This window comes from Lepidothrix coronata, unplaced genomic scaffold (genome assembly GCF_001604755.1).
Source record: "Lepidothrix coronata isolate B3197 unplaced genomic scaffold, Lepidothrix_coronata-1.0 Scaffold166, whole genome shotgun sequence".
Taxonomy (NCBI): Eukaryota; Metazoa; Chordata; class Aves; order Passeriformes; family Pipridae; genus Lepidothrix; species Lepidothrix coronata.
This window is the reverse complement of record NW_016690346.1, coordinates 156,475-179,126: the sequence shown is the minus strand read 5'-3', so window position 1 is coordinate 179,126 and position 22,652 is coordinate 156,475. Positions and strand designations below refer to the sequence as shown.

Here is a 22,652-nt window from a genome sequence, read left to right as displayed (position 1 = left end):
TATCATAATATGACTAGTACCCATTAGTTTGTATTCAACAGGTCACCACCTTCTCTCTCTGCTATCACGCAAATTTCTTGGCACAAAATTCCCAGATAAAGTGAAAGAGTCGATTGAAACATGAAGTTTAAAAATAGAGAAGCTGGATTTTGTCTCACTCATTTCTAAATAACAAATATCTTGACATTTATCTTGTTTATTTGGTTCCACAACCCCCAAAAGAGGTCAGTTTTGTATTCTAAGAATGATATGGAAGTGAAGCTGAATTTGCCAACACTTTCAGAAGGATTCAGATGGACTTTGGATTTAATGGTGAATTTAATATCTCATGGGTGGATAGGCAGTGGCACTGAAAGTGTGGAAGTTGGCACGGAAAATTTGAATTCTTTGGTATTATTTTTACATGCTTAAAGAAATTGGCAAAGCAAATCCCACAAATTTCACCTGCCTGTTATTGCAGGTCACTGATTTAGGTAAATCTGTTGTCATTCTCCAAGGCATTGAAAGAGTCAACACCAAAGAAACCAAGAGCCTTGGTTTTGTTACAGTTGAGCCTAGAGCACCCTGTGTGTATGAATTAGATGATTCTCTACTCTGAGAGCCCTGTGGAGAAGAGCATTCCTCCTGGGCTTGCACCTGGGGTCAAAAGCATCAAAAGTTAAGAGGCAGCTTTGTGAATTAGCAATATCCAGATTCTCACCTACTTGTTTTTTTTGTAGAATAGCTATAAAATATCAAAAGCAGAAGGCAGACACTTTTGCAGAGGGGAGGGCTGCAAGAGACAATGGGTTAAATCTTGGCCAAGTGAATCAAATGTACAGGGAATCACCCACCTGCACAGGCTAGAAATAAGATCATTTCAAAGCTTATAAGTGAACTTGATGCTGTCCTTTAATGTGCAACTAAACAATTCATAAAGTTCATGGTTGGAGTTGACCCCTGTTACTGTGCTCCTTCTTGGCAGTATTTCTAGGAAAAAGCTATTGCACAGCTGCAGGAAACTCAGTACAGGAGAAGAGAGGTTTATTTGAAACAAACCAAGGATTATCATGATCAGATCCCTACAGACATGCTGACTGTGAACCAAACAATATATTAGATATCAAACTGTACTGACCTGAGATATTTTAGACTGGGAGATCTCCAAAATTCTATATTAGACTTCTATAATTAGATTCTTCACATGATTACTTTTTTAGTTGGTTATATAAAAGTTTTTTAAATCACATGAAATTACACTCACAGCAATTGAAACAATGTGTTTGTCTGTAATTTATCCTGCTCTTTTGAAACTAGGATTATTTTATGTCGGAGAATACATTTCTGTAATACATGTGCTACAGCAGTTAGGAGTTACCAGATTTAGTGATCAATCTGCCTTTTTGTGTTTTCTGTGCAGATCCCACTTGCTTATCAATTATACTTTATTTGATAACTGGGGGTCTTTCAGTTGTTATGGAAAACATACAAGACACACTTTCATGATGCACAGAATACTCCAAGCTACAACAGATAGTAGAGTTTCTGAAGTACCAGTAGATACATAAACAGACCAAAAAACACAAAATCAGCCATGAGAATACTCTTACACTCATTGATGTAGTCATGCTACACAAATGAATGAACATGAGTAATTTTGGCGCAATTCCTGACCTTAATGGTTCAGATGATGCAGATATTTGCCCTATGCACTCAGCCAGTATAGTATCTGCCAATACAAGAACTGAAATCAGATTTAAAAACAAAGAATTTGCATACATACATGAGGAAAAAACTTTGCTTCTCACCTGGAATGGGCTATTTGAAAGGGACAAACAGTGTCAACAATCAGTGACCCTTTGTCAAGGTTTGCTTTTAAGATTGCCTATCTTTAGGCATTAAACTAATATAAGTTTTTAAAACAAGAAATTAAACCTTTTGGTCTCTCTCTAGAGCAGCTGGAAGAGATGGTTTTCTGTGAGGAGTAATTCATCTAAGAATCTTGGGACACTAGAGTCAGGGTGTTAGTCAGTGTGGATATGCTCCTAAGGAACTGGACTGATAAGAGGGGTAATTAGATCTTTAAAAATATTTTCTTAAAGTGGTAAATGTCCTGTTCTCATCTGCACTTTGAAACATGTACACATATTCATATCTTTTCTTTTTAAGAGTTTTCTTAATTTATAAAGTAGAATAAATTATAAGAATCAAATAGTAAACAAGAACAAACATCACTGAGGTCAGCATTGGAACCAAGGAAAATAATAAAATGCAAACTAGCAATTTCTGAATGTGAACTGCACACAGTATCTGGAACTTTTCTTATCACTTCTGTGTGAGGCAGGATTACCCGTTTTAAATTGACTTGTTTCCATAACTGTGAAAGTGCATTTCTGTTTTGTCATATAGGCACAACCATCTCTTCAGGAGAGAAATAACTGAAGATGCCAGAGGCCATTAGCTACACATAAAGTTTCTTTTTGCAATATAATCATATATAGTAGTGCACTGTAGCCATGGTGCTTGATAATATTTTGGGATTCAGTTCAGAGTGGAATGATCTGTTGGAGAAAAAAAAAATCAATCTAGAAGCTTTCCTCAGATACATTTCAACTTGTCTATTTATTTGATTAAGAACCATAATATTAATAAGGACAGGTAAAACTGAATTCGTTGTGCCAGCAGCTCTCTCCCGACCTGCCCTGTAGTGACTGGTTGTCACTGAACAGATGAATGGCACGTGCCTGCTAGAATTTATGTATCACACATCTGGGTCTTGACTGTGGATGCTACTGCAGCCCCAGTCATACCAGTTTCTCCTGGCACAGTCAGCATTATTTCAGAGCCAATTTGGGAGACAAAAATGTCTATAGTACAGCTAAAAGGAACACTACTCTTTCTCATCTTCCTGCTAGATGACCTGATTTTTTCTTCTCATTTTCTTCTTTCTCTTGCCTTTATTCCAACAGAAAGAGTGGTGTACAAGCAATACCAGTGATGATACTGCTGCTGTGACAAAATGTGCTGCAAGACTGTGCATTTTCAGACTGACTTCAAATATTTGATCTGTTCTTTTCTGGATACAAGGCAACTTCAGCTTCTGCAGAAAGCTCCTCCACTCAGTTTTAGGCACTACCTGAACTCTGCTGTCAGCTCTCTATATGGACAATAATAAAAATAACACGCCCAAGACATGATTTAGATTTTAGGTGGGCAAATCATTCTCTACATGAGCTTCTCTCATTTCATTGAATACTGAAAAAAGCTGGGAGAAGTATTCTCTCAGTTTAGTTGCCTTGTGTAGATTGGATCAATTCAGGACTATGGGAAAAATATAAATGCTCATTTGAGCGCTAAGAAGCAAATTATCCACTATATAAACTCCACTGAATGCATGGTAACAATACAGGATAGCAAGGTACTTGAGCAACAGAATGTTGCTGTCACATTTAGTTTAAGCATCATAATATTTGTATATATTTCTTTATTTTTATACAGTTAGAAGTATAATTCACCATCTTGTAGAGAAATAACAAGTCACGGGCAACCAGTAAAGGTCTGTGCCCTAAACTACAAAGATATTGTATTAGACGATGGTAAAGGTGATTGAATTTGAAATGTAAAGCAAATAGTGAGAATGTGGCTCTATACATCATCTGTTTTATGTCCTCTCACATCAAGTGTATCTTGGTGTTAGACATTTCAGCTACTAACTGATCTTTTTTGTTCTTCTAAAGATGGAGTTTCAGACTAAGTTAGTATTAGTCAGCTAAAGCTTTTTCTGATGTCAGGACTAAATAGAATTGCAACTCCAGCTGTCGACTTCCAGCAGCCAATAACAACCCTATTTACTTGGAATTTTTGCCAATTTTAATTAGGTATTTTATATACTAGTATGTGCAAGCACTGCACTTAACTAGTGCCATGTCTGTATATGTGTTCTTTACCTTAAAGACTGGTGCAGTCCTATGCTTTTATAGTAGAAGATAGAAAAGAAAGCTATTTGAGTATTCCCCCACCCACTTTTCCAATATATCAAAATTTGCTTATTTGGTTGCTTTTTACCAGACATACATCTACTCAGAAAGATAGCTAATTAAGTCTGAAAAAGCTTTTTGCAAATTTACCTGCAATGTTAATAAAGTATTTTTACTTTATATGTCCATCTATATGAATATACATATGTACTCACACATACGGTTGAACATATGCTTAGGACAATTAAAAGACAATACCAAGCAAAACCAAAAGCCAAGACAGCTCTGTTTCTGTGTTTATTTAACATGTACCTTTGATTTGAGAGGGAATATTTTAGTGGCATTTTACAGATAACTTTCCAGTGAGGCAGTCGTCATTGTCACAGCATTTTAATTACCCAAGTCAGTTCATTTCCGACACGATTAACTTTTGCAAAGCCATAAAGGTCATGGACTGTAAGTATAAAAAAAAGCTTGAACACTTTGGCTTTAGAGAAAAAACTAACTCAGATTAGTTTTTCTACCCTGTCCTTGCCTGTTCTTAAGTTTTTCACAGCTACAACCAGTAAGCTGTAAGTAGGCAACTTCTTCTATAAGTATGGCTTGACCCTGACCTCCACGAGATGTATTGGAACAACAGTGGGTATTTCTAATCACACTATAGGAAAGGCCTCTCTGAAAGTGTCTGTCACAGCATGTCACTTTGTCATATTTATAGACACACAGGTATTTGAAGCACCCCAAGGTATCTGTAAGTAATTGGCATGATGATTACAATCCACTGCCAGCTATGAATTAAAAGCTAAACAGTTTTGGTTAGCAAACTATTTATCCTAGTGGAAAATTATATCTTTAGTTTATTCAGTGAGCCAGAAATAGAAGAGAAGCTAGACATTGATGTTCCCAGTGTAACTGTGATTTCTGATGTAAAAGGAGAAGGCAAACAAGTTAAGATATATCTTATTGATGTACATCCCAGATGGTTTAAGACCCCGCACCTAATCGGAGTCTGTCAAAAGAATCTCTGTATTCAATAAGCAGTTTGTAGCAAGAGGGGCGTATTACTGAATAAAGAGGATAGTAAGAGGAGTCTGACACTTGAAAGGTCTTTGACAGCCGGTGGCCGACTGCTGATAGTGTTTAGAATACACTTATTATCAGCCCTGATGTATCTTATCAGTATGAACATGGTTGTTTGAAAATTAAACAGCGTGAAAAAAATGGTCTCACAGAGTATTTTTAATACCTTTGCATTTAAATATGGATTTTCAAAAATTTAAAAAACCTCAACCATTCTTCTAGTATAATTTATTTTATTATTTTATACATTGAACAGGCACAATCAAACCATAAGCTCATTTAAGTGCATTGTTATAGTACTATTTAGGCTTATACTTACAAGACCAGAATGAAGCATTTTTATTTAAAATGAGGAGTTTGGTAGATGGAAAGAAAAATACAAACATCTTTTTTTAACCTCCTTTTGTTTGTTCCTTTGTTAATATCTTGCTCTGCTAGGTTTACAAATCCTAAATAAATAGAAATTAGTGCTCCTTACTTTGCAGTCCATTTGCTTTAGATGTTTGCCTTGAGGGACATTTGTGTATTCTACTAATGGCTGCAGCAGAGTGCTGTCTCATTTTCATTCTGGCAAAAAAAGGCTGTTTCCATGGTTACAGTTTCATTTGCTAGAGAGAAACTGATGGCTGTTAGTGATCCCATCATAAGCAACTTCTGTCAGATTTCTTATCAAGTAGACATATTTTGACAAAGTGAAAGATAACACCATAATAAGAGAACTAAGTTGCTACTCTATGTAATGAACCATTTAGCATTAAATGAAATGTGAAACCACATTCTTAAGACTGAAGGTGGAGAGAAAAAAGTAATATTTATAATTTATGAAAATAAAAATATTCAGTGCTGGAATAATGATAGCCTACTTGCTTTCTGTTGTCAAGGTAAATCTAGTAGCACAACACTGATTTATATTTTAGGGTCAGATACAAACCTTCACTGTCATTGGTTTCACAGAAAGGCTGCATGGAACTGTAATAACTTTCAGGTTTCCCTGTGGTAGTCCATCTGGTTAGGTAAGGCCCAAGACCGAGTTAAGGGCTAAATGCATGGCTGGTAGGTCACACCCCCTCCCCCCAGACCCAGCTCAGCATATAAGACTTTGCCTAGCATTTTGCCCCACAAAATTCATGCCATCTCTATTCAGAAGATATACCGTGGACTTAGAAAACTGAAAGAAACTGACCCTGCCCTTTGTTGCTGTGAGCTGGGCAGGATGCCAGACCAAACACCAGATTTGTCCCAAAACATTCTGTTATGCAGAAGGTGTTTATTGGAGCCCTACATAACCTGACGACTGAAGTTAAATATGGTTATTGAAGGGAAAAGAAGACAGTATACTATTTAATATTAGATGGTTGCTTTGTATTTCAACTCTTGAAGGTATCATACAGAGATGACATCACCACATCTTCAGGCTTTCTTGGATCACTATCACAAAAAAGTCTAAATAAATCCTCCAAAATCTAACCACAGAAGAGTAATAGAATACAGGAAATAAATAAAACACATCACTGACATATTAGGATAAAAATAAAATACATGAAAAATATATTCCAAGAGGTTGGAAGAGGACTGAAATAACAAAGAAAGAAATAATCAAGTAAAATTAAATACTTATACCCTGTACATGAGGTGTATACCCCGAGGTTAAGTTAGAGATTTGTAGAGTATATTTGTATTAATGCATAGCAAGCTTTTTCTCCTTAGACTCCTCCATAAATCTCCATCTATATACAGATATTTGTTTAAAATTTAATCTCACTTGAAGCAGAGTATCAGTTCATTATTGCCCTTCACTTCTGTAGTCATTCAGCTTTACAAGTGATGTGAAATGCTATCAGACTAAAATGATAGTGCCTGATTCTTATCTAAATTGAAATTTTTTTATATTTCTCCAACACATTTAGAAATAGGATGTAACTCTTTAATCAGTTTTAAGTAATTTGTTATTACCCAACTTTGGAAAGACACTTTAGAATAGATGAGAGGCCAGTTATTGTGTAGACCTACTTTGCACTCAAAATGCACTCTGAGATCAGAGTTATATGTGAATTTGAATCACCTCCAAAAAGCCTACTATGCCCCAAGGTTTTTCTGAGATACAAAAGTGGTTGATGTCCTGAAGATTCCTATTTAATTGTTTGGTATTATAAATGCTGTAGAACATGGAGGTTTGAAAGAGTTCACTTGAGTACCCTAGCTCGTGTGAGTCTTGATCAGAATCCTAGCATAAAAGTATCCATTAAGCACTTCTAACTGTTTTTACCATTTTAAATAGTATTTACGAGCACAGTGTGAGATATCATCTTGAAATGTGGGCACCAAATTTAAAATTAGTGGCACTGAGGTCATTATTACAACATAGAATCATAGAATGGTTTTGGTTGGAAGGGACCTTAAAGAACATCTGCCATGGTCAGGGACAACTTTTACTAGACCAGGTTGCTCAGAGCCCATCCCATCATCCAGAACTGAATCCTGCAGCAGGATTGTTAATATGACAATGCATATGCTTCTGGAAACTGAATTGAGAAGCCTATGTCAACAAGTATGGAAGCATGGCTGAAGCCAAAGTACTTCTCCGAAGTCCAGATGATGAGGTCATGTTCTTTACACAAGAGCCAGCCATGAGTTTCTTTTATACCCAATGATCCCATTGACTTGAATCTGAGTTTCTCTGTCATCTTTCAGTAAGCTTAAAGGATTGGATCTTCTACAGCAACTGGTGATGACCTACTTCAGGTTCCACTGAAGTTAATGATAAAACTTTGATATTGAGCAGAGTTAGGTCCGTGGTACAGTCTTTTGAATATTCCCACTCTATATGATTCCTAAAGAGTTAGTGATGAACAAAAGGCACTGAAGTAATCTGTACTTTTCAGATGGGATTTCTAACATCCGTATAATAACATCAGTGACACAGGAATCGAATGCATGGCACTCTATTAAATTCCATGAGCTGTAATACCATATTTCTAAAGCTGTGGGAATGTTAATATCTGTGTTTGCACAGCAGCTGTGCTTTGCCACAACCTGGGGAATCCATCTGTTTAGAGGAAGGGTGAATGTATACATAACATGAATATGGGGTGAGTTAGAATAGATGTAGGGCCTGAATAACCCAGGAGCTGTAACTTCAACAGACAGTGCTCCCCAAAAGAAATACAGCTTCCTCAGTGCCTCTGACAAATCTAAAATGGACAGAGAGACAACAGATAGGTTTGCATAGGTACTCCAGAAAGGCCTCCCTAGAGCACAAAGTTTTCGAACTTCTTTGTTTACCTTTTCCTTAAACACAAGCTTCAGATGATTGTGCTTCTGCATTTGCTGAAGCTGATGTTGTGAGGAGCACAAATGGATCTTTTCTTTTTCTTTTCATCACATACGTGCTGTTTGCCACAATACCCACAAGGATTGAAATAGTTCTTTTTTTCAGGAAGAGTGGCAAAGATGACTTAACTGCCTTGCCAAGATTACCAGAAATGTCAATTTAAGATAAGCCTTTTTGTTAGTATGATCAAAATATCTAAGTATTTTAGAGTCAAAGTTGACACTGTAGTAACAGTCCTTCTCTGAATTCCTAAATAAGTGGACTAATTTTCAGCAATGCTTCACTTTTACACAGTTTGTAATTTGAAAAACAGTTGTTGTGTTGTCAAGTCCTAAGAACAATCAGTCCTAACATTCAAGTACCTGAGAGTTTTATACGTTCGACTTTCAGTGGGATTTGAGCATTTCATTCTGATAGCTCCTTCTAAAAAAATCACAGATGAGGAATTTTAACCACTGATCATTCTTCTAAAGAAGAAAAATTCTTGTGTAGATGTATTTATTTGTTAAAACCTCAGAGAAAAACTCCATGTCACCTTCTGGTGCCAGTGATCTGCTTGGGCAAACTGACAACTGTGAGCAACAATGAAAACTGACAACTTCATAACCTTGGCAAGCACTATGAGAAAATGGTTGTTCCTTCTGTCCGTGGTGCATGAAGGGCTTTTTATGGCCCAATATCCAGGATGGTGCTCTGCGGGAAGAGGAAAGGTCCTGACTCAAGTAATTTCCTGTTCAAATAAGTAGTAAAACAAATCTAGTAGCATTAGCAGTATCCGAAGAAATTCTGGGTCTGACACATGTGAGTCACAAAAACAGAAGCAAGGAGGCTCCTCCAAGCTAATATGGCAAATACCAAGGTGCAGTTTGGTGGCAGGGTATATCGCAGACAGGTACGTCTTAAGAGACAGGTCTCATCCTACAAAAAAGAAAGAAACAAATTTTCTGAAATTCATGTTTAAGTCACTCAGTGTATTGATGTAACACATTTCCAAAGCAATTTGCCATTCAGCAAGGGCAGTGACATCAGTTTTCACAGGACATATCTCAGCATTCATGTAACAAATGGAAGGGAGAGCAAAATTTACCATTTTCAATAAAAGTGAGCTCAGATATGTAATACGTAAGGTAGTGTACTGATAAGATATTCTTGATTTCATGATATCATACGAATTTACAAGATAGAAATTTCATTTTTCCCCTTCAAACTGATCTGAGAACTGATACCTTCAGAAATGTTAAGAAGGGATAACATAAAAAAATAGACAAATAGGCAGATTCTATGTTTTAATAATGCTAAGAGCCAAGGCAACACATATTTTATCTAGGAGGATGCACAGAATATCTGTTCAGGTTACATATACCACAAGTTAGTAAATGTTTCCAGTAGTAGGGAGCAGACTGAGCCAGAAGCATGAAAGAATTTAAAAGGTTCCACAAAAGGTAAGGTGTGTTTGCTTTTTATTTACTATATAGAAATCAAACTTTTGGAGTGAAAAGACTTTCCAAAGCCTTTCTTATTGAAAACACCATATGTAACATTTTCATATAGTACAAAGGAGTCATCTTTTTTTTTTCTTTTTCTATTCAGAAGCTTCAGGAAAACAGACTCTTTCCTTCAAGTAAAAAACAAGCTTAGAATTTTCCAAAGAGAAAATGAAATTTCCCAGGCAGCTTTCATGTTTTTTTGGTACTTTTTTTTCCTTCTACTTCAATCGTTCCTGGAGTGGAAAGAAACCATTCAGCAATATAAAGCAATGCTACAAAATAGTTCAGCGACAGGAAGTGAAAAACAATGTATCTTGTGGGGAAATTACATAGTCATCTAATTAGACAGGATATTGTGACATATAATTAGTTTATGTTTGCTGAGTACTTAAAAAAAATACAAAGCTCTTTATAAATGCTAACGATTAATATTTAACCTAGGCATATATGTAATTAACAAATGCCTGTTATAGGCGAAGCATTAGACCTAATTAACGACTGTCCTTTCATATCATATTCTACGTCTCCCTAAGATGCTAGAACCTTGCTTTTAAGAATGAAATACAGAATCTGTATAGGGCTCTTGAATATGAAAATAGGAGTTCAAGGTTTGGGTTTAGGTTTTAGGGTTTGCTTTTTCTTTTGATAAAAATGTATCACACTAAATATCATATAGTTACTCTTTTCCTAAGCACTTGTGGAGTTGGTTTTGGAAGGATTTCACCTAACCGAGTCTTAGTTGACTTTTGGAAATTAATGAGGTTACATTACAGAAGAGTTTGCCAGCAGGCTGAGCAGTCATCATTCCTATTTCACTGTCATAGACAAAAGTTGGAAGTAATTCCACAATGTCCATGTACTCACAGCAGTATGCACCATGGCAAATGAGAAATGGACCAGGGCTATAATATCCAAGGGAAAGATCAAATCTGGGATGCAAATTAGATAACCTGATGGAAGCTAGTAGTACTTTTTGCTGACTGTGAGGAAAGTGCCTTTTTTGCATTCAAACAACTAGAGTTCATTTCAAAATGCAGGAAAAAGAATCCAGATTTGCAAAAATTAAGTTGCAAAGGTCGGATACATAGCAACCCTATATTTAAGTCAAAACAAACTTTTGTGATATATGTTGTTTATACAAAGAATAATGATTTATCCTATTTCCATCTAGCTTCTCTATGTAGCTTTGTAGCACTGCAGATTTTTCTTATTACATGCATGAACTTTAGCACTACATTTTAGAAATAAAAATGTTGTGCACTGACATTTTTGTTTTGCTTTAGTTCTTCAAGCAAAGTTTAAAACTCTTGTTTTCTGTCAAGGAAATATAATTATTTGAACATCGATGTTCAAATAATAACAAACAAGCAAAAAACCCAAAACCCAAAAAAAACCCCCAAACTAGTCATAACCAAACTTTGATTTTGTGGACTGTATGGTATGAATTTTCCTCAAATAGAAAAGTATGATTCTGCTGGTCAAAATATCTCTTAATCCACATAAGATGAGCGGTACCTGTGTATTTATTAAATACTTAACTGATGAAAAAGCAAGTTAGAAAAATCTTCCTAATTGGTAGGATTAAAATAGAGACGGTCTCCAAGGATTTACTTGCATGTTGTTTTACTGAGAGATTGCACAAAACACACTTAAAGTGGGACAGAAACAGAAGGAAAAACATAGGGTAAGTAGCAAAAAAAAATCCAGCCATGACACATATTAGTCCAATGTGAGAAAATAAAAAAGTAATAAAGAAAAATAGATATTGAATTAAATCAATGCCTTGAAAGCTGAGGGAACACAATGTGCCTAATGACTGTCCTGCAAATCTTTACTTAGGCAAATGTTCTGTGCTCATACAAACAGCTTTATTATTTTTCGCTGGACTGCCCATGTAAGGATAAAATTTTGCAGCTGAGTTCCTAAAAGACTTAAATATACTTATTTGCTTGTTCATGTCTTATTAATATAACATAATCTGCTATCTCCCGTTACTTATCCGGGCAGTCTCAAGTAAACCTTAACATTAATTTCTAAGATCCAAAATCAGCAAAATATATTTACTGTATATTTACATTGAGACAGAATCTTCAGCTTATTTTGAATGAATACTTATCCAGTGGTCTTTTTTTCTTCCCCCAAAGCTAGTAATTGAGGACATGACCCTTTAAATTTCTATCCATTTGGTCTAAGAATCAGAGCAATATTTTAAATTATTTCACAAAAGTAATTCAGTTAATATCAAAGAAATCCCCAATATATTCAAACTTCCAGCTTGATCTCTGCAAGTTTTCCACTCCCAGCACTGAGGATTACATACCAATGTTATTTTTCAAATTACTGTTTCAGTTTTCTGGACTCATGATAACTTTAGATAAATGCATACTTTCATTCCAGCTGATACATGATCTTTTTTTAATCTGTAGCTGAATTAATTTTGAAATACAGAAATACACAGAAAATGGAGACACAAATCAAGTGGTCTTAACAGATGTGATCTCATCAGGGTTCCATTTGTTAAAGGAAATCATTGAATATTAACTAAAAGTTAATTAGACCTAATTACCAATTAGAAAGGAAAAGTAATTTGCAACTATCTTCTGCCAGTGTCTTATTATTACCTTTGAGATGTTTAAATCTTATAAAGGATATGCTACCTGCCCATATATCAGTTCTAGTATGCTAAGTCCATTGCTAAATTCTGGTTAATTAAAGCAAGCCTCTCAGACCTCAAAAAATCCAAAGGAAAAGACAAACAACTTGTCTTGAAATACTGGAAATACTGAAGGACTCACTAACTAGCTCTTTTTAGAAAAACATACATTTTTCTTTCAGTTTTCTTTTCCAAAGCTCTTTGTTTTCAAAAACAGGTAAAGTGAGACCAGTCTATATCGGGATGCAGAGATTATGCTAAAAGTGAAGGGACTTGCTTCTATTTCATAAGAAGACAGTGAACTTTGATGTGTAAGCTTAACCACCAGCCTTTGCATCTCAGACCATTAGCTTACAGTTCAAGATGACTTATACCCTTATTGCTTATAGACTTATTGCTACAAAAACTATTCTGTGTACTTTGTCTAGTAGGTATCCTAGTAAAATACAGCCCTGGAGAGACAGGAGATCAAATTTTCCATGGATCATACACTTTTTATGCATATTTAGGAAAATAGAAGAGCACTAAGACATGCATCATACCTGAGAAAGAATGGCTGTCAAGAATACAAGCGAAGGCCATGTGGGATGGTGAGGTCAGTCAGTGACTATCATCTGCATTGGACTGTTTTGGTCCCTCTTTGAAAACTAACATGGGCAGTGGTGTGAGCAAAACTGCAGAAATACTTTCTTTTATCTCCTCAACTTCTGTCACATCTTAAGGAAACTCAAAGTATGGTGTAGTTGACACAGTCATTTGCAGGGAAAATAATACAAAATATCAGATTAAGAATCTTAGTTCAGGGCCTATTTTTTTATTATTGTCTTGGCCCTTAATTTTTCAAATAAAGTATTATTTTTATGAGAAGTAATGCTTTGGATAGAACAAGAAACTCTGACTTATGTTTGAACCCATCTCATAAAAAACCAGCATCTGTGCCTACCTAATCATTCCAATTCTTGAAGGGCCACTGTTATTGTTGATTAACCAAGTTACTTCAGCTGGCTTCTGAAATTCCAGAAAGAAGAGGCAGGCAGCATATCCAGGAAGAAAATGCTGCTGTAGCCTGAAATCTTTTTCCAGCCTGTTTCAAGGAAGATTCTCTTCAGAACAAAAAAAATCCTATAATAATTTCAGTCTTGCTGCTTAGCACCAAAAAACCTCCAACACATTCAAAATTTGAGACTTTCCACTCAGAATTTTCTATTGACTTACAGGTATTGTAAAGTGGGATTAGTAAAAATTGCCTTGGATTTTCTTCATTTGAAGGAATCTGCTGTTGATATGAACTGCACTTTATTTTGCAATTAAAATATATGTATCAATGTCTATCTGTGAGTTGCTTTATGTAGTCACTCAGCAGAGTCTACTGACAACTTTTACGTCAAAATCTGCATGATGAACTGAATCATCTCTTCCAGAACCAGTTCCAATGCAGCAAATTTGTCACCACCTCAGTGACAACCTCTGGTTGTTGTCCCAACCCACCAGACTGATTTGGAAAATCTTTAAATAAGATAAAATTACATTGTCTGAAGTAAGAATTGATGGGTGTCTCTAGGCACCTTTCACTAAGTTTGTGTTCTGGATTTATATTACAGAATACACTTTTATTAAAAGAATTATTAGACACAGCCTTAAGGCTACTATGGGAAAGTTTTGAAAGAAGGAATAGAAATTCACCTCTCATGTCTCATTGTGAAATGAAAGATCTACTGAGATAAAAGTGAATTCTTTCCCATGTAAATTCTTTCCCATACTTCTACACATTAGTAGTATTTCTGCCTTAAGGATCTGGGGAAATATTTAATATTTCTTTCTAGGATGACAAAGAAATATATTTTTTTTTTAGATCTCTTTTTGAACAAACTGTCTATAATCTGGACATCATAATAATAATAGTAATAATAATACAGTTCCAAAATGAGCTCTTTGTAGCGTAATGTTTATTCTTAACAAACAGTTATTGTCAGTGGCCTGTGCAGCTCCTTAGTAACCACAAAGACATTCTGTGGTAAAGAATCTAGCCACTTCTATATTAGTTTTATAGCTTCTGAGTATAAATACAAATAAAACAGCAAAGAATCAGTAAGAATGAAAGCAACAGCAGAAATAATATTTACCAAAATTGCAGGAGAAAAATAAGGGCAGCAAAAATTCATCTATCAATACATTGCAGGAAATTGCCTTACTGAATCTGTCTGGTTCCATAAATACCAGAAATACAGAGATATATTCGGTTTCTTTTCTGCTTTTGTTTCATGCTCTATGTTCTCATTCAGCACATATTTACCTGTCTTATGTCGAACAGTTACATTGTTCTGTTGATCAAAAATACCTTAAGATATCATAGAGTATATTCTGATAAAACCTTTTCATATTATGAAAGTATCTTCCAATTTATTTATTTTTAATTTTTTTTCAAATAACATATACATTCACTAAAATGTGAAACCAAGGTACATCTACTTTATAACAGTAATTTTCATTGTGGAAGAAAAACTTAACTCCTTGCCTCTTGTCTTCAGGAAAGCAAGTGAATGCTATTTAGAGCACAGAATGTATTCCCAAGTACTTATAAAAGAGTATTCCTAACACAGAGCTACCAAAGTCACCTGCTAATTGACCTTATGTGGAACTCTGTAGCTTATCTATACTATCAATATTACATTCTTGTTTGTGTTGTGCACAGTAAACTTCACAGGTATTTTCCAATCTCAAAAACCACATGGAAATTCTTAACCCCCTGAAATTTCACAAACACTGTTTTGTTGCACTCAATGGGAAAAGCTGACCTTTTTGTTGTCACAGTCCAAACCTCTCCCTTGTTAGCAAACAAAAATCCATTATCTGTTAGTAATATAGGGCCTATGGCACAGAGAGAGGACTGGTATTAACCCTTCTGTCTTGATCCTGCGTCCAGCCCAGGTCAAGCTTAAAATGTGACTATCAAGTTCTTCTGCACAGAGACCACATCTTCTTTTGTGTAAACAGTCATGACAAGTTGTTTAGGATAAATTCTACGTAACAGTAGAGGAGGCAAGAGAGGGTAGATATGAAGTATTAATTAATCAATTAGCTGATTTTATTAATTCTGGCTAAATTTCTGCTAGAAGTGATTGAATATTCACCTGGGACTTCCTGTGTTATTTAGCAGTGGAATTTAGGCTTCCCACTCCATTGGTGGCTCAAAAAAAGCAGAATATAGGCTTAAGAAATGCCCCCCCTGTCAGCTATTTTGTTTTTCAGGCTAATGTTAATTCATAATTTAAACCATAAGGTCTACATTCCTTATGCTAAGGTTTCCAGTCCATGGGGCCAAAACCGATCTCAAGTCACAGGTAAGTGTATGAAGAGTTTTAGGGTTTGGAGAACCCCACAAGCAGTGTGCCGAGCAGGAGACCACAGAGAGGCTGTGGTGTGGGTAGGGAAGCTGCAGCTTAGTGTCACTAATGAAAGATGCTGCCGATTCACAGTGGTATTGTTAATGGTACAGCTAGTGAGCTAAGAAGTTGAAAGGCAGCACAGGACAGCAAGCAGACCTGACGGTGTCTAAGGCACAGGCAGCAGCACCCTGAATAAACATCTAGTTAAAGAAAATTTAGAACAAAGTCAGGGTTTTACAGCCTGATGCCAAATCCATTAAAGTCAATGGAAAGATGCCTATCTGGAAACATTTGAAAACCCCAGATGACATCAAGGCTCTAGGTTTCCTAAAAATAAAAGAGCAACATCCGTAACTTAATAGACCTTACCACTGGCAATAGATGTGAGGAGGTTCCACTGAGAAAATTGATGTAGAAATTAATACAAAACAAATGACAGAACCTTATTCAAGTCTAGGATGAAAACCTTAGGACAGTCAAGAGAAAAAAAAAAGATATTTCACTTGATGATCGTTATGCATTTTTCCCTTTTACTTTGTCCTTATGACTCCTAAGACAGTAAGTTCAATAGGGGCAGAAATTCAGTGCAGGGTGAATGGTGAGCCATGTTTTAGCTCTTTGGGATCTGACCTCTTTTTACTGCTTCACTGACTGAGTAGCCTGTGGCTATTGTGCTTTATAGCCTGATATTCACATTTGGTGGACAATTTCAAATTGCTACAGTTATTTGTATAGTGGGCAAATTTCTCTACTTTTCTAGTGGCTAGTTTTCAATTGTTGGTTTTGTTTTTTTTAAATTTGGTTTCTTTTCCCTATGGTAATGGGGCTTGACAGCATGATTCCCTCTTGGGGAAATTGGACATATGTAGCTTTTGATTTCTTCTGGAGAAAGGAGCAGCTAAACAGTAGAATGTTTTTGACAAAAGGAGAAATTTTCTACCCAGCTTGAGTTGTGGCACAACTTGAGTGACTTTGTGGGAGAAATCATGCTCCCTACTGGGGAACAATTGCCAGTGGCTCAGCACATTCCCAGTGGGCATGTCATTTTATCACGGTTTGCCTAAAATTCCCTTAATTCCACGCATAATAGAGGTATCATGGAGTTGCAAGAGGATTCACGTAAGACAGAAGGTAGATCCCAGCTATTCTAGTGAAAATGTTGTTTGGGTGAAGAGTTCATGATTTGGCACACAAACAAAAATGATCTTTTAGGTAAGATGTCAATGAAACTCTGGGTGTGACTGCAGGGTATCTCATAATCTCTTTCATGGCCATGAATAAAGCTCTTTATTTCCCTGTGTCTTGGTTACCTATCAGCGGAGTTTCCTTCTCTAACAGAAGTGTTCTGAAGAGTTCATTAATATTTGTGAAGTATTTAAATTAAGAACTTACTGAAGAAGAAATAATTCAGGTCTGGGCGCCTGGGTGCACACTATTATTCCCAGCACAAAAGAAAACCAAACAAATCCCTAATTGATTCAGAGTGTTGAGGAAGTGTTCTTCCATGTTTCCCAGATGGCAAAAAATCTCAATGTATACAAAATATCAATAGGACAAGCAATTGTGCTTGAAGCAGAAACTTCGACGCTGTGCCTGAACTTAACTAGAACCATCTGCTTGTGCATGAACAGTAGTAAAAGACTTGGAAAAAAAAAACTAACAAAGCAGAGCACATAGGCAAAACCAGGTGATAAGTAAGTATCAGTAGAATTCTGTTCATTGCAAAGTGGACAGAACAAGTTTGTCAAATGTGTCCAATTGAAAAAAAAGTCCTCAGCAAGTCAGACCCTGCAATTAATCATAATAGTTTAATGCAGTAACAATTACCTGCAGCTTAAATGACAGTCAGAAGACCAAAAGGCTTTCTGGGAGACAAAGGCATGATCTGGAAAATGAAACTTATGAATTTCATCATTTGTACCTGCAATTGGTACTTTGTAAGATAGTGTTCCCAGTGCATTACCGTACCAACACGGCTAGCCCAATTATCAGGTTGGACAGAGATCCCTTTGAAAATTTGGTTTATAGTCAGTCTGAAAAGATGTACAGTACATGACCAGAGGGGAAAGCAAAATATTTGAATTTTAGTGTAATGCTCAAAATTTTGATGTGTTTATTACTATTTTCCCTTAGATTGTCTACAGTGTTTTAAATCTTCAGCCTTGAATTTATTTTTGGAGGTGAGGGAGCAGTCAACATGTATTACAAAATAAAAGTATTTTAAATTTTAGGTGGATCCTCAAGAGATGGAAGTGGCAACAAGTTCAAATGGAATGAATACAGAATCTGAATCACATACAATTTACTTCAAGATTCTAGCAATATTGGCAATGTTCTCTTTTCAAGTAATATGGTTTTTATTTCATTATTCTATTACATTAGAACAGTTAGTCTACAATTAATAGGAACTGATTATTTTCTCTAATGAGTCATTGTTTACCATTGTAGACTATTAGTTTAGCTTAGGGTCTTGAGCCTAAAAGCACAATTTTTGCAAAACACTTAAGGAAATCATAAGTCCATAGAACCCTTCTGTATAACCTATTTTACTGACAAACAATTACATTTTAGATTGAAGAGGTGAAATGATTAAGAATATTTGACTTAGTTGCCATGACAGCATGCATTTTTCATCAGGCAGAGTGTAATTACTACAATTTCAATGATGTAAAATCAAGAAAGATGATAACAAACAGCAGAACCATGGAGATATTGCCATTGCAACCAGGTTGCCATGGCAACAGTGATAATAATCTCAGTGATAGATGTTTTCTCTTGCTCTTTCCATTTTGTACGGTTATAACATTCAGAGCCAGTTTTTACCACAGCTTTTTATAGTTTATTAGACTGTCAAAATAGTTTATGAGATGTTGTTGCAAAGGAAATGACTGAGTTCCGCAGCCTAATAAAAATGCCAAATACTCTGTTTACATACTGTTCCAGCATTTAACAAACATTAAAAAATTGTATGAAAAATGATTTGATATTGTATCTGTATTAATCAATTTGCAAGGCATAAGCTCTGTCACCGAAGGTCAAATGAATACCTTCCAAGCATTACTTTTAGAGAGTCCTTTTAAAGTTTATTCTTGACACCATGCTGCCAACTCCTTTTACCTGAGCTGAGCAAAACAACCAGCTCACAGGAAATACATCATAAGGCCAGTAGAAAGTTAGCTAGGAAAATCATATTAATGTGGGAACATTTATTTGTTTGACATCGAAGAAGTGGTCAATGCAGATTAAAGAATACTTTTTTTACTGAACCTCTACCATAGACATGAGATAGCACAGAAAAAGTAAGATAATGTGTGCATGTTTTTTACAGAAATGTACAAGTATACATATAAAAAAACTATTGTGTGCATACATTATTTTATGCAGTATGTTTGAAGAGTATACATGAAGACAGAGAACAAATAATATCTTCACAATCTTACCTCCTATGCTATAGAGATATCAGAAGGTATTGATTAGTAAAGGAAGCATTGAGATTTACCTCTGAAACAGAAGCAACCTCCCTTTTTTATGGCTTTAAAGACTGACTTTCTAAATCTAAAACAGTAACTCTTTTGAGAGCAGTGTAATTTTAATGGGATTCTTTAGAACTGTTTGCAAAGGAAATAGTTAAATATCCTTTTTTATTTTTCCCAATCTTCTTTTCCCTAAGCTTAACAAAAGTCACTATCAATCTTAAAAAACAACCATGGACATATTGTGAGAAACAAACACATTTAAAAGCTGAATAATGACTACAGCAAATTATTGTTCTTCATTGAAATTACCCCAAATGGACATATACAACTGAAAGAATTGCTAGAACTGCAGCTTTTCCTACCATCCACTTTGGCCAGCTGCCTTATATATTTGCTCAGCACTGAGACTTCCAGTAGAGAACAAAACTTAGAGAGGAAGGGAGGGACTTCTAAAATGTTATGGTTAAACAGATGGCAATGGGGCAGAAGATGCAAAAAAACCATGAATGATTATGCTTTGAGGTGTTAATGTGGATTTGAGGACCAACATGGGACACTGTTGCCGTAATACCAAGACCCTGTTGACTGGTAACATCGGTTTCAGTTATGCTGCTCCCAAAATTCTTGATGTGTCAAGGAGCACAGCTCCTCCATTATTTGGACCTGGCTCTGCTCACCCCATAATACATAGAGGCAAATGTACATATTGTATTTCCTCAAGGAAAATGGGTAGATTTCCCTTTTAGAGAACTGTTAAGAGGTCCTAAAATTTTTCTTTAGTGTTTGAGACAACTGTAGCCTACAGTTACCAGTCACTCTTTGACCTTGGTTATCTTTTTTGAAAATAGAGGAAAATAAAGCAAAAGCACTAGAAAAAAGCCAAACATTTGGTTTGTTAATAGAACTACTAAGTGCTGGTGACAGTTTATTCCTTTGGTGCTTATACTTTTGATAAACTAGATATTTTCAAATTGTAACCCAAGCTTGGGAAAAAAATATCTATCTATCTATCTATCTATCTATCTATCTATCTATCTATCTATCTATCTATCTATCTATCTATCTATCTATCTATCTATCTATCCCAAACCAAATTAGATTTAAATGTATACACCTCATTACATGTTAATGGATAACATGCTTACGTTTGTTATGTTGCTTGGAAAACTTTGCTGTATATATTAAATGTGAATAGAGCGTGTATGTGTGGGCGAGACAGGAGGTGAAGGAAGTCTGGTCTCCAAGAAGATCCACCGTAAAAGTTGACAAATGATATGCAGCATCTAAGGTTACATAATCACAGACAAACTCAGAGATGTTTTAAGACCTACTGACTTTGTTGACATTACAAGACTGATCCTAACAGTACCTTTGGTATAATTTCTTTAGTTCAATTTTATCAGATTCTGAGGGTGGAGCACTCTTTTTTTAATATCAAAAAATTGTGCAGTGAGACTAGAGTCTTGGCATTTAAATATCATTTTCTTCTCTCAGTTTCACATCATTACTCTTAATTGTGCATTTTTGTAATTAAATAATTTGGCTTTAAGTCTTGCTGTTGAAGATCAAATATATGTAGTTCCAATTTCATTTTTATTTATGGTTTAATTAAACTATATGTACACTATGAGCTTAACAGAAACTTTTTCCTGAATGTCCTTTTGCTTTGTATTCTTATTCATACTAAATATAAATTCTACAAAAAAGACCCCATAACTGAATGAAATTCCAGGCAAAAAGAAAGAATCTGATTGGCAGCAGGAGCCAAGGGAAAGAATAAGAAGGCTTTAAGCTACTTTAATTCTTTATTTGAAACTAAGAAGTTTTCAGGATGGTGGCATCTCCTTAAATAAGCTTTTCTTCCCAAGAATACTGATCCCTCCAGCCAACTCACCATTTCTGCTGCTGTTCTTTAAAGCTTTTTCCAAATTCACAGTATCTTTTGATAATGTGTAGCCAAAAAAAAAAAAAAACAAATCCACCACCATTCAGTAGTCTAACTGGGATGACATAGGAGCTGTAGAGATACTGTTACTTACCTCCTCCACCATATGATGTTTTTGTGCAGGCAGCCTAAAATTGCACTGCCCTTTTCTGGCAGCTGTTACAGTTTGCAAATTGATGAATACTTTGCTGTCCACAGTTAATCCCATGTGTTTCTTGAACCATTATTACTTACCAGGTTTATCTCCTTCATCAAATGAACATCCTTGCATTATATCTGCCAAATATTATTATACATTATGTCAAATTTAATTTTTCTTTTTTTTCTTTTTTTTTGTTTGTTTTTGTTTGTTTGTTTGTTTGTTTATTTATACAGTTACAGAACACAGTGCTTTTCATCTATTTCTCCTTGGTCTCTGAGGTGTTTAAACTTCTTCCACTCTTTGAATTTCACTAATAGATCTGACTACTAATGACTTAACAAAATTATAAATAACTTCCAGTGACCATCAATCCTGCTCGTGCCTCGCTAGACTTTCTCCAACTCGGTGCGTTCCATTTATCATTACTTTGTGTTTAGTGTTTTTTGGGTCACTTTTCAGATCTCAGAACAGTCTACATCCTCAATTCTTATTTGTATCAAATGCTAGGTACAAATGCTAGCTATCACCCATCAGCCAATTTTGCAGTTTGAAGGAAATAAATAAAGATTGAAAGAAAAAACAAATTTAAAAAAAATCATCTGGAAAGCCATATGCTTGAGACTTGCCTAGTCTTAAAGGTAAATTTCATATGCATTGGTATTATGTTGGAGATTCTCAGAACTTCTGTTTGGAATATACATAAAATTTCCACTAATTGTAATGAACATTAATTATGACCATTAAGGATCTGTCTCTGCTTTCTGACATGGCATTCAGCACATACTGCCTATTATTCTATAGACAGCCCCTTGTAAGGGATGTCCTTGGAGATTTTAAACAGTTGAGGGGGCTTTTTGCTGGTTTTCCAGACAACACATGAATTACATTAACATGAATAAACAGAAGGAAATTTAAACATAGAAACAGAAATTACAGCTTTGTGCACTTATTTTGTGCGCTTATTTTGTGCGCTTAATTGAAAATTCAGAGGCATTCTGTTAGCTTTAAGAGTTTCTGAGTGCACAGATAGTAAATGGGATTGATCACCTACAAAAGAACCTGAAAGACGTTTCCCAAGAACGACCTGCCTACCAGGGAATGGGCTAACCCTCTGCCCTTGCCCCTCAGGCTTTGGTACTGATTATCAGTTTTGGAGTAGAGATGAAAAAATTCCTTTTGCTGGGTGTCTAAGCCAT

At 35.5% G+C, this 22,652-nt stretch overlaps 1 long non-coding RNA gene across 3 annotated transcripts in view; it reads left to right on the top strand.

The window, feature by feature from the left end:
- Positions 1–4,229, top strand: part of LOC108504516 — a 93,881-nt gene extending 89,652 nt beyond the window's left edge. For all 3 annotated transcript variants that reach the window (XR_001877147.1, XR_001877146.1, XR_001877145.1), the window contains one exon: positions 2,949–4,229. This is a non-coding gene — a long non-coding RNA (uncharacterized LOC108504516). The remainder of the gene's footprint in view (positions 1–2,948) is intronic.
- The last annotated feature ends 18,423 nt before the right edge of the window (positions 4,230–22,652 follow it).